The following is a 15,859-nucleotide window of genomic DNA, read 5'->3' as shown; positions in this document are numbered from 1 at the left end:
TGTTTTGCAGTTTTCTTTGCACAGGTCTTTTGTATCCCTAGTGAGGTTTATTCCCAATTATTTTATTTTTTTGGTAGCTATTATAAATGGTATTGATTTCCTTATGAAAAGGTTTTAAGTTTTTTAAAAAGAATTTAAAATACTAATTTGCAATGGAGAATTTTGTACTAAGCTAAATAGTCCATTATGCACAAAGGCAAAATAAAGCTATTTTTAGATACTTGAAGCCTCAGAAATGTTTGACTCACACGAAATTCTTAGGAAGTCAATGGGATACCCCATCAAAATGAGAGAATAAACTATGAAAGAGAAAAATATGTGTCTTAGTTATTTAGTGCTCCTACAACAGAAATATCATAAGTGGGTAGCTTCAGCAAACAGAAAATTATTTTCTCAGCGTTTAGAAGGCTAAAACCAAACCAAACCAGACTCGCTGCCATGGAGTTGGATCCAACTCATAGCAACCCCTCCTTGGGTTTCTGAGGCAATATCACTACAGAAGTAGATTGCCCAACCTTCCTTCTGAGGAATGGCTGGTGGGTTTGAACTGCCAGCCTTCTGGTTAGCAGTCACATGCCTTTGGCACTATGCCACCAGAGCTCCCATTTAGGAGGCTAGAAGTCCTAATATAGAGTGCCAGCTCTAGGGGAAGTCTTTCTGTCAACTCTGGAGGAAGATCGTTGTCTTATTTCAGTTTCTCTACTTTTTTAAACAGATGGTATTGTACTCTATATACCGTTCTGGTTCTAGCTTCCCCCCCCCCCTTGGCAATGTATCATAGAGACATATCTGTACCCTGTACGGTACATGGAGAGTTTCTTCATTTGGAAAAAAAAATAGCTGCATTGTATTCCATTGTATAGATGTGCCATTTTTTTTTTTAAACTGTTTTCCTATTGATGGACATATAGATTATTTTCAGGCTTTTGTTATTATGAACAATGCTTTCATGAATAATATTGTGAACACTTAAGTTTTTATCCATGCAAACAGATCTATAGGATATGTGGTAGGTAAGGTATGTGCTGTCGAGTCAGACCTGACTCATAGCGACCCCTCCTTGGGTTTCCAAGGCAGTATCACTACGGAAGTAGATTCCCCCATCTTCCTTCCGAGGAGTGGCTGGTGGGTTTGAAACGCCAGCCTTCTGGTTAGCAGTCAAGTGGCTTAGGCACTACGCTACCAGAGATCCCTTAGTGGAATTCTGGATCAAACATATATGTGTGTGTGTGTATGTGTGTGTGTTTATTTATTTATTTATAATTTTGATAAATATTGACAAGTTATCTTTTATAGGAAGTTACACTAGTTATATTTCTGCAGCCTCAACAATGGTTGAGAGTTGCTATATATTCCATCTCCTCGGAAGGAAGGTTGGGCAATCCTACTTCCGTAGTGATACTGCCTCGGAAACCCAAGGAGGGGTTGCTACGAGTCGGGGCTGACTCGACGGCAAATAACAACAACGACAACATATATGCCATAGCCTCACCAGCATATACTCTGTTGACAGATTTTGGGGTTTTGCCTATCATTTGAGAGGCAAACAGTGTAGTTTAAGTTTGCATTTTTCTTTTTATGTTTAATAGTCCATCTATCCTTTTCTGTCAGTTTCTCTTCAAATCCTGTACTCATTTACTATTCACTATTGGTTTTTTTGTCTTGTTTGATTTTCAAGAGCTCTTTTACCTCCACCTCAGCCGTGGAGTTGGATCCAACCCATAGCAACCCCTCCTTGGGTTTCTGAGACGGTATCTCGGTGGGAGTAGATTGCCCGACCTTCCTTCTGAGGAGGGCTGGTGGGTTTGAACCACCAGCCTTCTGGTTAGCAGTCAAATGCCTTAGGCACTACACCATGAGAGCTCCCCTTTATATATTAGGGATGTTAATATCTTATAATGTTTTTTTCCCAGTTCATTGTTTTCTTTCGATTTTGTCAATGGTTTTTTATGCCAAGAGGTGTTAGTTTTATTTGGTTGGCCTTACCAGTACTTATCAGCACCTGGTTTTGAAGAAGAAGTCGAGTACCTGGTATTGAAGGAAGAAAGAAGTCCAGGCTGCACTGAAGGAAGTGGCATAAAACAAGGCTCCAAGAATTGACAGAATACCCATTGAGATGTTTCAACAGATACCTCACTGGAGGCACTCACTCGGCTACTCTAAAAGATTTGGAAGACAGCTGCCTGGCCAACTGACTTGAAGAGATCCATGTTTATACCCATTCCAAAGAAAGGTGATCCCACCAAATGTGGAAATAATCAAACAATATCATTAATATCCCATGCAAGTAAAATCTTACTGAAGATAATTCAAAAATGGTTGTAGTAGTATACTGACAGAGAACTTCAGAAATGCAAGCTGGATTCAGAAAAGGATGTGGAACAAAGGATATCATTGCTAATGTCAGATGGATCTTGGCTCAAAGCAAAGAATACCAGAAAGATGTTTACTTGTGTTTTATTGACTATGCAAAAGCATTCGATTGTGTGGATCGTAACAAATTATGGGTAACACTGGGAAGAATGGGAATTCCAGAACACTTAATTGTAATCATTAGGAACCTGTACCTAGACCAGGAGGCTGTTGTTGAACAGAACAAGGGAACACTGCATGGTTTAAAATCAAGAAGGAAGTGTGTCAGAGTTGTATCCTTTCACCATACTTATTCAATCTGTATGCTGAGCATATAATCTTAGAAACTGGACTTTTTAAAGAAGAACATAGCTCAGGATTGGAGGAAGACTCATTAACAACCTGCAATATGCAGGCAACAGAACTTTGCTTGCTGAAAGTGAGGATGACTTGAAGACTACAGTCTACTGTATGGATTATACCTCAATATAAAGACTACGGTCTACTGTATGGATTATACCTCAATATAAAGAAAACAGAAATCCTCACAACTGGATCAATAAACAGTATCATGATAAATGGAGAAAAAATTGAAGCTGTCAAAGGGTTCATATCACTTGATTGTATAATTAACACCAATGGAAGCAGCAGTTGAAACATCAGACGACGTATAGCATTGGCCAAATCTGCTGCAAAAGACCTCTTTCAGGTGCTGAAGAGCAAAGATGTCTCCTTGAAGACTAAGGTGTGCCTGACACAAGCCATGGTATTTTCAGTCACTTCATATGCATGTGAGAGCTGGACAATGAATAAGGAAAACTGAAGAAGAGTCGATGATTTTGAGTTGTGGTGTTGACGAAGAATGCTGAAAGTACCATGGACTGCTTAAAGACTTAACAAATCTGTTCTGAAAGAATGCTAACTGTCCAGCCAGAATGCTCCTTGGAAGTGAGAATAGCCAGACTTCGTCTGACCTACTTTGGTCATATCAGAAGAGGCCATTCCCTGGAGAAGGATATCATGCTTGGTAAAGTGGAGGGTCAATGAAAAAGGGAAAAGCCCTCAACAAGATGGATTGACACAGTGGCTACAATGATGGGCTCAGGTATAGCAAGGATTATGGAGCTGGCACAGGACCGGGCAGTGTTTTGTTCTGCTGTACATAGATAAGGGTTGTTGTGAATTGGGGACAACTCAGCAGCACCTAACAACAACATTAGTAACTTTAAATTGATGGCATCTTTGGCTTCTAGTGTTGCTGAAAACCTGATACCATTATGATTATTTAAAAAATATGTTTTACTGAAAAATAAAATACATACACAGATTTATAGCTTAATGAATTATTAACAAATGCCCATATAACCATATAACTACTGTTGTTGTTGTTGTTGTTATGTGCCATCGAGTCAAACCTGACTCATAGTGACCCCTCCTTGGGTTTCTGAGGCAGTATTGCTACGGAAGTAGGATCGCCCAACCTTCCTTCCGAGGAGTGGCTGGTGGGTTTACTACTAGAACTTTAAAAAGTAGAACTTTGTTCCATAAGCCCCTTCCATGTGACCTCTTCCAATCACAACTATTTTCTCTTTCCCAAAATAAATACATCTTGACTTTTACAGTGATCATTTACTTGCATTTTTAAAAAATGTTATAACTCAAATGTGTATGCCTAGAGACTTTATTTTAAAACTATTGTTTAAGATGTCTTTTAAGTCTCTTTCACTCTGTAAATTATGTCTCTGTTACTTTCTTTTCCTTAGTTTTCTGTTTAATAACCAGGCCATTTGACCTATAGAGTTTTCTTATAGCCCGAGTTGTGCTGATTGCACACTATGGAACAACTCAATATGTTCCTCTGTCTTCTGATTTTCCCACGAATTGGCAGCTGGATTCAGAGACATAATCAAACATATGTTTGATATATTTTGTTGGTAGGTTATCACCTCCAACTCATAGCACAACAGAACAAAGCACTGCCTGGTCATGTGCCATCCTCACAATCCTTGCTATACTTGAGCCTATCATTATAGCCACTGTCAATCCATGTTATTGATGGTCTTCTTTTTTGCTGACTTTCTATTTTACAAGCATGATATCCTTCTCCAGGGAATGGTCCCTTCTGACAGCATGACCAAAGTAGGTGAGATGAAGTCTGGCCATTCTTGCTTCCAAGAAGCTTTCTGGCTGCAGTTCTTCCAGGACAGATTTATTCCTTCTTCTGGCAATCCACAGTTATTTTCTGTATTCTTGGTTAACAACACAATTCGAAATATCAGCTCTTCTTTGGTCTTCCTTATTCATTGTGCAGCTTTCACATGCATTTGAAGCAATTGAAAATAATGCATGGCTTGCGTCAGGCACACTTTAGTCTTTAAAGTGATATATTTGCTTCTTAGCACTTTAAAGAAGTCTTTTGTAGCAGATTTGCCCATTCAGTAAAATATCTGGTTTCTTGACTGCTGCTTCCATGGGTGTTGATTGTGGAACCAAGTAAAATGAAATCTTTGAGAAATGCAATCTTTTCCCCATTTATTGTGATGCTGCTTATTGGTCTAGTTTTGAGGATTTTGGTTTTCTTTATGTTAAGGTGAAATCCATATTGCAGACTGTACTTTTTAATCTTCATCATTGGGTGCTTCAAGTCATCTTAACTTTCAGCAAGCAATGTTGTGTTGTCTGCATATCACAGATTGTTAATGAGTCTTCTGCTAATCCTGATGTCATTTGTTCTCCATATAGTCCAGCTTCTTGGATTATTTGCTGAGCATACAGATTGAATAAGTATGGTGAAAGGATACAATCCTGACACACATTCTTCCTGATTTTAAACCTTGTGGTATCCCCTTGTTCTGTTTGAATGACAGCCTCTTGGTGTATGTACAGATTCTTCATGAGTACAATTAAATGTTCTGGAATTCCCATTCTTCACAATGTTATCCATGATTTGTTGCTAAAGAGGCAAGGAGGCCACATCTTCTAACCTCCTCTAACCCCACAAGAGGAAGAGAGAGTCACTATCAGTAGCCCAAGCCCTATTCCTGCGAGGCCAGACATGCTTCCTCTCTCCAGCCCTTTCACCAACCCTGGCACAACCTTTCCTCCCACAGCACCCACCACCTCTCTGCTGGGTTTGATAATTCACTGCAGCAGCCACACAGAACTCAGATTATGGGGTTTATTAGGGAAGCAACAGACTACAATTCAAGTTCAGGAACATGCTCAGTCTCTCTCAGCCCACTGTCCCTCAGTCAACAGTCTCTCTCAGTTTCTTTTCCAGCAGTGCATGCCTCTTGGTGTCTTTTTCAGTAGTGTGTGTCTCTCATGTCTCTCAGCAATGCGTGTTTCTTACATCTCTCAGCAGTGTGTTTCTCACATCTCTCAGCAATGTGTTCTCTTGCATCTCTCAGTAAGTGTATGTATCTCTTACATCTCTCAGGACCGTGTTTCTCTCAGCAGCACATCTTTCTCAGCCAGCAGTCAGAGACTCCTTCTGTCTCTTGGAAGCCTCCTTTGGAGCCTGGCAGAGTGGCCAAACTAACAGTCCCAACATCAGAATTCTATACACCTGAGAGATAGCGAACTTCCCAGAAGGTTGCTTCATGCCACTTACCACAGAAATACCACAGGTGAATAACTTTAATAATCAGGAGCTATTCAGTTGCTCGTAGCACATTCCACCATGGAGTTTATGAAGATGTATGGCTAGAAAAGCCACACTATGTACTGTACTACACCACATTTGTTATGATCCATACAGTTGAATGCTTTGGCATAGTCAGTATATAGATAGGTGAGAGACAGGTATTGATTTGGGTGATGGGAAAGGCAGTATACCAAATTGAGTGACCAATGCAGTAACACTAAGGAAAAGGAAGAGAGAGGTGCGCAAGAGGTAGAGACAACAAAGATAAATGCTTTTACAGATACAATACTGTGTTATCGGTGATAACAAACATTAATCTGTGGTTAAATAGATGGATAGACAGGCTGAATGTCTAGGTATGTCTAGGCAAAAGGGAATATACCTATGATGGTATATAAGGTAGGCAGATGATATTTCTATATACATATTTTTATGTGCAGTAAGAATGTTCATACAGATAGAACTAACAGTGGGCAAAGTTATGATAACTTCTTAGTCAGAGTCAACTACCCTGATGAACGAGTTGTTGTATCTGGGGCTTGGGACCATGGTCATGGGGACATCAAGCTTAATTGGCATAACGTACTACATAAAAACAAAGTTCTACATCCTACTTTGGTGAGTAGCAACTGGGATCTTAAAAGCTTGCAAGTAGTCTGGATGCAACAATGAGTCTCTCCTTGTCCAGAGCAAAGAAGAATGAAGAACACCAAAGATGCATAGAAACAATTAATTCAAGGGACTAGTGGACCATGTGAACCTCAGACTACATAATTATGAGACCAGAAGAACTAGATGGTACCCAGCTACCACTGTCAATGACTTGGAAAAGGATCAGTGTAGGAGATTCTAGACAGAGTGGGAGAACAATGTGGAACAAAACTCAAAATCATAAAAAAGACCAGGCTTACTGGTCTGATAGAGCCTGGTGAAACCCCCAAGACTATGGCCCCTAGCCACCCTTCAGGCCTGGAATTAAACTCACTCCTATATCTTCCAGCCAAACAGTAGACAGGCATATTGGATGAACATTTACACCAGGTAGGTACACTCCTTAGAATGATCAATCATGGGAGAACAGAAGGAGAGTATTTGCACAGGGGGATAGCTCAGGGGCCAGAAATGCATAGGAAAGGACACAGGGAAGAGATAACTACAGGGAGGAAGTGGGAAGAGAGCTGTTATATTGTGGGAATTGCAGTCAGTGTCATGAAACAAAATATGTATGAACTGCTGTATGGAAAATGAATTTGCTGGATAAACTTTCACCCAAATCACATCACAATATATATATAAATGGGAGCTCTTGGTGGCATAATGCCTAAGGCATTTGACTGCTAACCAAAAGGCTGGTGGTTCAAACTCACTAGCCACCAGCTACTCGCCACTCCTCAGAAGGAGGGTTTGGCAATCTACTTCCATAGTGATACCACCTTGGAAACCCCAGGAGGGGTCGCTATGAGTCAGATCCGACTCCATGGCACTGAGTTTGGAGTTTGGTTTATATATATTTATATATACATTGCTGCAACCATTTTTGAATTATCTTCAGCAAAAGTTTACTTGTATGTGATATTATTGTTAGATAATTTCCACATTCTGTTGGATCACCTTTCTTTGGAGTGCATACAAATATGGATCTCTTCTAGTCAGTTGACCAGGTAGCTGTCTTCCAAATTACTTGGCATAGATGAATAAGTGCCGTCAGTGCAACATCCGTTTGTTGAAGTATCTCAGTGGGAATTCTGTCAATTCCTGGAGCCTTGTTTTTCACCAGTTCCTTCAGTGCAACTTTGAATTCTTCCTGCAGTACCATTGGTTCTTGATCCTGTGCCACCTCCTGAAATAGGTGAACATTGGCCTTTGGGTACAGTGACTCTCTGTATTCCTTCCATCTTCTTCTGATGCTTCCTGCATTGTTCAATATTTTGCCCATAGAATCCTTCAGTATTGAACTCAAGTCTTAAATTTTTTCTTCAGTTCTATCAGCAGGCATGTTCTTCCTTTTTTGTTTCCTAACTCCAGGTCTTTGCACATTTCATTATAATTTGTCTTCTCAAGGTGCTCTTTGAAATCTTCTGTTCAGCTCTTTTATCCTGTCATTTCTTCCATTCACTTTAGCTACCCTCCATTCAAGAGCAAGTTTCAGAGCCTCTTCTGATATCCATTTTGGTCTTTCCTTCGTTTCCTGTCTTTTTAATGCTTTTTTTATTTCTTCATGTATAATGTTCTTGATGTCATCCCACAACTTGTCTAGTTTTCAGTCATTGGTTTTCAGTGAGTCAAATCTATTCTTCATATGGTCTCTAACTTAAGGAGGGATGTATTCAGGGTCATATTTTGGCTTTCATGGACTTGTTTTTTGTCTTCAGCTTCAACTTGAACTTGCGTATGAACAGTTGATGGTCCACAATCAGCTTCTGGCCTTGTTTGGGCTGAAGATAGTGAGTTTCTCTGTCACCTCTCTCCACAGATATAGCTGATCTGATTTTTGTGTATTCCATCTGGTGAGATCCATGTGTATAGCCATCGTTTATGTTGTTGAAAAAAGGTATTTGCGATGAATAGGTCATTGGTCTTGGAAAATTCTATTGTGCAATCTCTGGCATCATTTTCCATCACCAAGGCCATATTTTCTAACTACTACTGATTCTTCTTTGTTTCCAACTTTCACATTCCATTCACCAGTAATCATCAATATATCTTGATTTCATGTTTGGTCAATTTCAGATTACAGAAGTTGATAAAAATCTTCAATTTCTTCATCTTTAGCTTTAGTGTTTGGTGTGTAAATTTGAGTAATAGTCCTATCACCCTGAGTTCCTTGTAAGCATATGGATATTATCCTATCACTGACAGCATTGTACTTCAGAATAGATTTTGAAACATTCTTTGTGATGATGAATGCGATGCCATTCCTCTTCAATTTGTCATTCCCAGCATAGTAGATCATATGATTATCTGATTTGGAATGGCCAATACCAGTCCATTTCAGCTTACTAATGCCTAGGATATCAATCTTTATGTGTTCCATTTCATTTTTGACAACTTCCAGTATTCCTACATTGATACTTCGTACATTCTGCATTCCAGTTATTAATGGATGTTTGCAGCTGTTTCGTCCCAATTTGAGTTGTGCCCCATCAGCAAATGGAAGTCCTGAAAATTACTCCACCTGCGTCATTGAGGTTGATTCTACTTTGAGGAGGCAGCTCTTCCCCCATTCGTATTTTGATTGCCTTCCAACCTGAGGGGTTCATCTACCGGCACTACATCAGACAATGTTTCAGGGCTATTCATGAAGTTTTCCAGTAATATATCAGACAGTATTTCACTGCTATTTGTAAGGTTATCACTGGCCAGTTATTTGAGAAGTGGATGACCCCTTCCTTCTTCCTAATCCATCCTAGTCTGGAAGGGCTGTTGAAGGGTTACCACCATGGGTAACCCTGCTGGTATTTGAAATCCTGGTGGCATAGCCTCCAGCCACAGCAACACACAAGCCACCACAGTGCGACAAACTGACAGACGAGTGGTGATGTTTGGTATATAAACCAAACCCACTGCCATCAAGTTGGATCTGACTCATAGCGACTCCTCCTTGGGTTTCCAAGGTGATATCACTACAGAAGTAGATCACCCAAACTTCCTTCTGAGGAGTGGCTGGTGGGTTTGAACCACCAGCCTTCTGGTTAGCAGTCAAATGCCTTAAGTACTATGCCACCAGAGCTCCCATTCTTGTTTTCTGTTGTTGCTGTTTTTTAAATTACCTCCTCTTTTTGCTTCTTGTATGCAATATTTTCTCTTGGAATATAATTTTTTAAAAACTTTTTATTGTGATTTGGGTGAAAGTTTACAGAGTAAATTGCTTTTCCATTCAACAGTTTATACACATTTTGTTTTGTGACATTCGTTGCAATCCCCACAATGTAACAGCTCTCTGCCCATTTCCTCCCTGTGGTTACCATTTCCCTTTCACCATATTTCCTAACCATTACTGCCTTCTGAACTTTCCCTGGGTAAATGCTGCCCTTTTGTTTTCTTATGGTTGATTGTTCTAAGGAGTGTGCACCTCCCTGGTGTTATTGTTCATCTTGTAGACCTGTCTTTTGTTTGACTAAAGGATGAGTCACAGGGATGAGTTTAGTTCTAGGCTTGAAGGATGACTAAGGGCCATAATCTTAGGGTTTCACCAGTCTCTATCAGACCAGTAAGCCGGGTTTTTTGTTTTTTTTTTTATGATTTTGAATTTTGTTCCACATTTTCTTCCTACTCTATTCAGGATCCTGTTGTGATCATTTTCATAGTGGTTGATGGTGATATTTGGGCACCATTTAGTTCTTCTGATCTTAGGGTCAGGGAGGCTGAGGTACACATAGTCCTCTAGTCCTGTGGACTGATTGCGTCCAGGCATCCCTCATTTTCTTCTCTCTTTTTTGCTCTGGATGAGAAGAGACCAAAATTTGCCACAATGGTTATTTAAATAAAGCTTCTTTTTGAATTGTCTCTCTTTCCTCCAAATTACTTTTTTTCTGTTTATAGGTGTGTTTGATTTTTCTTAGTAGAAATTTCATTGAGTATCTGTGGATCTTTGAATGTTGAGTCATATTTGTGAGCAGGATGTTGTGTGGGCTATTTTACTTAGGGAAGATTCAATATCAGTATTTTTAGATACTTCTTCCTGGCTTGGTCCCTCGGGAAGGATTGTTGGATCTTTATGGCTTTAATAGCAGTATTCCTGAATGCCAAATGGGGAAAGAAGGCTGAAGAGGTCTCAGCTTTCAATATGTATATTTGTTACACAGTGTCGTTTTCAATATGGTACCTTTATCCTCAAGTCAATCCATAGCACAAAGACCTCTGTTTACCCTTGTCAGAGTTAAAAACCACCATTCTTGTTCTGTAAGTGGGGAGAGACAGTCATCTGCTACACTGAGTTAGGGAAGGGATCTGGGGATCTAACTGCTTTTTTCATTTGCAGCTAGTTCTGTTTTTTACTTCATCTTTGTATCCATTCTTTTTTTTTTTTTTTTAATTGTGATTTGCAGAGAAAATTCACTGTCCATGTAGCAATTCATACACAATGTTTGATGACATTGACTTTAATTCCCCACAATGTAACAGCTCTCTTCCCACTTCCTCCCTGTAGTTACTTCTTCCCTATGGTTTGCATAATTTTCTAAAGGTACCTGAGGCCAACAGTTCCTGAGCGTTTTGAGGGTCCAAAGGTGTAAACTGGGAGCTCTGGTGGTGTAATGCCTATGGCATTTGACTGCTAACCTAAAGGTTCATGGTTCACACCCACCAGCCACTCCTTGGAAGGAAGACTGGGCAATCTACATCTATAGAGATACCACCTTGGAAACCTACTCCCTTTCTCCACTGCTGGCTTTTGCCAGTTTTTTTTTTACATTTAATTGGTTTTTTTCAAAGTTAATTAAAAAAAAAAAAACTATAGGCAGTTCAAACCCACCAGCCACTCCTCAGAAGGAAGGTTGGGCAATCTACTTGCCTCAGAAACCCAAGGAGGTGTCGCTCTGAGTCAGATCTGACTCAATGGCAGTGCGTTTTTGTGTGTATAGCTCTGTAGCATTGTAGCTCTGTTCTGACAATATATCTAATAACATAAATGATACATGCTGTTAAAAAAATTTTCAAATGATACAGAAAATTATAAGGAATTATATTAATTAGGATAGACCATAAGAAATAATCACAACATCCTAATAGTTTTAATACTACAAAGGTTTATTTCTCACTGACGCTGTATATCCAGTGTCACTGAGGGCTTTGTTCCACAGTATCTCAAGGTTGATAGAGGCTCCACTATCTTGAGCTGTACCATCTGGAGCACCTGGCCTCTTTATTCCCTGTGGCAATCTGCAATTAAATGCTTTGGCCTTCCAGCCTGTCTTAGTTATCTGATGTTGCTGTAATAGAAGTACTACTAAATACAAACAGGTATTTATTCTCCCATGGTTTATGAGGCTAGAAATCCAAATTCAGGATGACAGCTCTAGGAGGAAGCTTTCTCCCTCTGTGAGCTCTGGGGGAAGGTCCTTGTCTTGTTTCAACATCTCTGGGCCCAGCATTCCTTGGAGATCTCCATGTGTCTTGGCATCAATCAATCTTCCCCTAAGTCTAGGAGGTTCTCAGCACAAAGACCCTGGGTTAAAAGGACTTGTTCTCCCAGCTCTTCTTTCCTGGGTGGTCAGCTCCCTCTGCCTCTGCTTAGTTCTCTCTCCTTTAATCTCATGTAAGATAAGAGATGATGTAGGACATACCCCAGGGAAACTCCGCTTATATTCAGTCAGGGCTTGACTTGAGAAGGTGTTACATCCCACCCTAATCCCCTTACATCTCATTGGCTGAGCACATCAGATCACATCATGGGGGTGATTACATCATTATGTAGTGGCCAAATACATCATTATCTAACTGCCAAACCATTGAGAATCACGACCAAGCCAAGCTGACACATATTTTGTAGGGACATAACTGAATCCATGATACAGTCCATTCACTGCTCAGAAAGAGAGACATGGGCCCATTTACCTGTAGGGTACAAGAAATTAAAATCCTCCCATACACCTAGAAGCAGAGAAGTGTGTGGGTGAGCAGTATAATATTACACCATAGGAAAAATATAAAAGTCACCCATCCTACTATCTTGAGATAACCTTTGCTTGGTCTTCCTGCCTGGTCCCACTAGCCTTCTTTATGGCCAACTCCATGTTTAGGTTAGTGAAAATTACTCCTATGGTCTGAAAGACTATTGATTTGTGTTTTAGTGATTTTCTACCTTTGCCATTCTCTTTTCTGATCATGTTGTTGTTGTTGTTATGTGCTGTCAAATTGGACCCGACTCATAGCGACCCCTCCATGGGTTTCCGAGGCGGTATCATTATGGAAGTGATTGCCCAACCTTCCTTCTGAGGAGTGGCTGGTGGGTTTGAACCGCCAGCCTTCTGGTTAGCAGTCAAGTGCATTAGGTACTATGCTACCAGATGACACTTGGGAAAAAGCAAATCAAGAATCCCTTCCTAGTTGCCATAATAATGTACAAACTTCAAATTTCTTTTTAAAACTTTGCTTTAGAATATCTTTTGAGGAAAAAACATGGTTTTGTCTAAGGGTGAAAACTACAGGATGGGGGAGTGAAGAGTAGGTGGAAGGGACAATTTTCATTGTATACACTTACATAACTTGGGTTTTGTACCATGTGAATTGTGTTATCTGTTTACAAATAAGTAAAACAGTAATCTCTCTTTTCAATGTTTTCCTAATTTTCTATATCAAATCTAGTTATACTCTGTAGATGAATGGAAACAGAACATCTCTTTATTAAAAAATTACCAGAGTTGAATGGTACTTTATTTATTCATTGAATTTTGATGCATTTACCTTTTGGGAGAATAAAAAGACTTACCCAAATGGATCCATTAATCTCATGGCCCTATCTGTATCAGTAATCAACATAGTCACTCATATTGGGATAATGTTACTTTTTTAGAAAGCTCTTTCACATACATAAATTGGGTCCTTTTCTGCATTCCCAGTTGTGAAGTGACTCATAATTATGCTCACTGAAGAACCCAAGGCTTGAAATAAGGCCTGAGGTTGAACCTCAGTTCCAGCACTCACTAGTTATGTGACTTAGGGAAATGTGCTTATTAACCCCTGCTTCCTCACAGGGAAAGATAGTATATACCGTTCACAATTATTATAAGGTTTATGTAAAACCTGTGCTCAAGGCTCAATACATTATTTCTTCCACAAGCTTTTCCCACTCATCAGGCCCAGCAAATATACCTGCAGTGGCAGTCCCATTTTCTACATACAGTAGGTGAGAATGTTAATGTTAACTGTGCTTATCTTCCCATCCTACAGTTTAATGCAGATGGTGGTGGTAAGCTTTTCCAAAATGGCATATGAGGTTGTGCAAAAAAAAAAAAAACAAACTCACTGTCATTGAGTCGATTACAACTCATGGTAAGCCCCATTGGGTTTCTGAGGTGGTAAATATTTACAGAAGTAGATTGCCCATCTTTCTTCCTCAGAATGGCTGGGGGGTTTGACCTGCTAACCAGTTAGCAGTCAGATGCCTTAGGCACTGCACCACCAGAGAGAGCTTCATGAGGTTGCACAGCACAACCATATGGTAACTCTCTTGTACAAGTAAAGGCAATATTTAGAGCAGTGATTCTAAAAGTATGGTTCAGACCTTTTCAAGGGGTTCTGAGGTCAAAACTATTTTCTTACTAATACTAAGAATTTATTTACTGTTTTTTTACTCTTAAACTCTCACAAATGTAGAGAGGACTTTTTGCAGAAGCTACATGATATGTGATACCACAACGGATTAAATATAGAAGATGAGAATTCAGCAGTCTGATATTTAGCCAGATATAAAGTGCTTTTTCTGAATGTTAAAATGTTAAAAATATTTTAAATGTTAAAAAATGTTAAAAAAAAAATAAAATAATGCCACTCTTTTTCACCAAAAGTTTTTGTGTAGAAAAATACAGTAATTTTCCATTAAAAAAAATTTATCTTAACATGTAATGAGTATCAAGGAGTCCTGAAACTAAACAGTTTGAAACACTTGTGGCTTAGACTTCACACTTGTGGGTGAAAACTGCATTTAAAGCAGGATTTCTTTAAACTGATGCCATGTTATATGTACCCATACATGAAGGTCTTTGGTGGACTACCAGTATAAGTGTCCCTTTCTTTTTGTTGAAAAGAAACTAAGAATATTGGCAGTAGTTACTAGCCTCAATCACACAGAAAGTTGGTTTTTCTAAGCCAGGGGTCTGGAGCCATTTTCAACAGACTCCTTAGGATGGTTATTAATCATTAAGTTATTAATCACTTTATGTTGTTGTTGTTATGTGCCGTCGAGTCGGCCCCGACTCATAGTGACCCCTCCTTGGGTTTCCGAGGCAGTATCACTACGGAAGTAGGATTGCCCAACCTTCCTTCCGAGGAGTGGCTGGTGGGTATTAATCACTAAGATGATTATTAATGATGGTTACTTTTTTCTATTTTTCACACAGAGCTTCTTCACATAGCATTTTTGGTATAGCAAAATGAAATGCAAGGAACCAAGCATACCTAAGATAATTGAAGGCATTAAAACAATATAAAATACAAAGATCATCAGCCACAAAGGACCCAATGGAAAAAGCTGGGTAAGTATGGTGTGCTGTTAGGAAATGAGTTAGTTACAAATAGGAAATCAGAGGCTGGGACAGTGGGAAAAATCATGGGTTGTTTCCCCTAAGCCCTGCCAATACTTCTAAACTGAACTTGATTGAGGCTGGGTCACAAAGCCAGCCCCTGGAAAAGACAAGCTGCCTTGGAAAGGACTCCACAAATGAAGCAACAGAGTTGCAGGAAAAGGATTTAATTTCATAAATCTCTGATTGCCTTTAGTTATGTGAATATTTTTCAAAAGAAAATTAAGGCCAGAATTATTTTTCTGTCCTGGGAGGTGGTTTAAAACCAAAATACTGAAATTTAAAATATATTTAGTGGTTTATAAGGGAACTAAGGTAGAGAATAAAGATCTGAAAATATAGCGTCTAAGGCGTTTGACTGCTAAAAAGAAGATTGGCAGTTCAAACCCACCAGCCACTCTGTGGAAGGAAGACTGGCAATCTGCTTCTGTTAAGATTTACTGCCTGAGAAATCCAAAGGGGGTTCCTCAGGCGAATTTGACTTGATGGCAATGAGCTTGAGTTTTTAAGGTAGAGTATATAAAATTGGAGGAGCTCTGGTAGCATAGTGGCTAAAGCACTTGACTGCTAACCAGAAGGCTGGCGGTTCAAACCCACCAGCCACTCCTCGGAAGGAAGG

This window comes from Orycteropus afer, unplaced genomic scaffold (genome assembly GCF_000298275.1).
Source record: "Orycteropus afer afer isolate SDZICR_OR568_19922 unplaced genomic scaffold, OryAfe1.0 scaffold00168, whole genome shotgun sequence".
Classification (NCBI taxonomy): domain Eukaryota; kingdom Metazoa; phylum Chordata; class Mammalia; order Tubulidentata; family Orycteropodidae; genus Orycteropus; species Orycteropus afer.
This window is presented reverse-complemented; position numbering follows the sequence as displayed.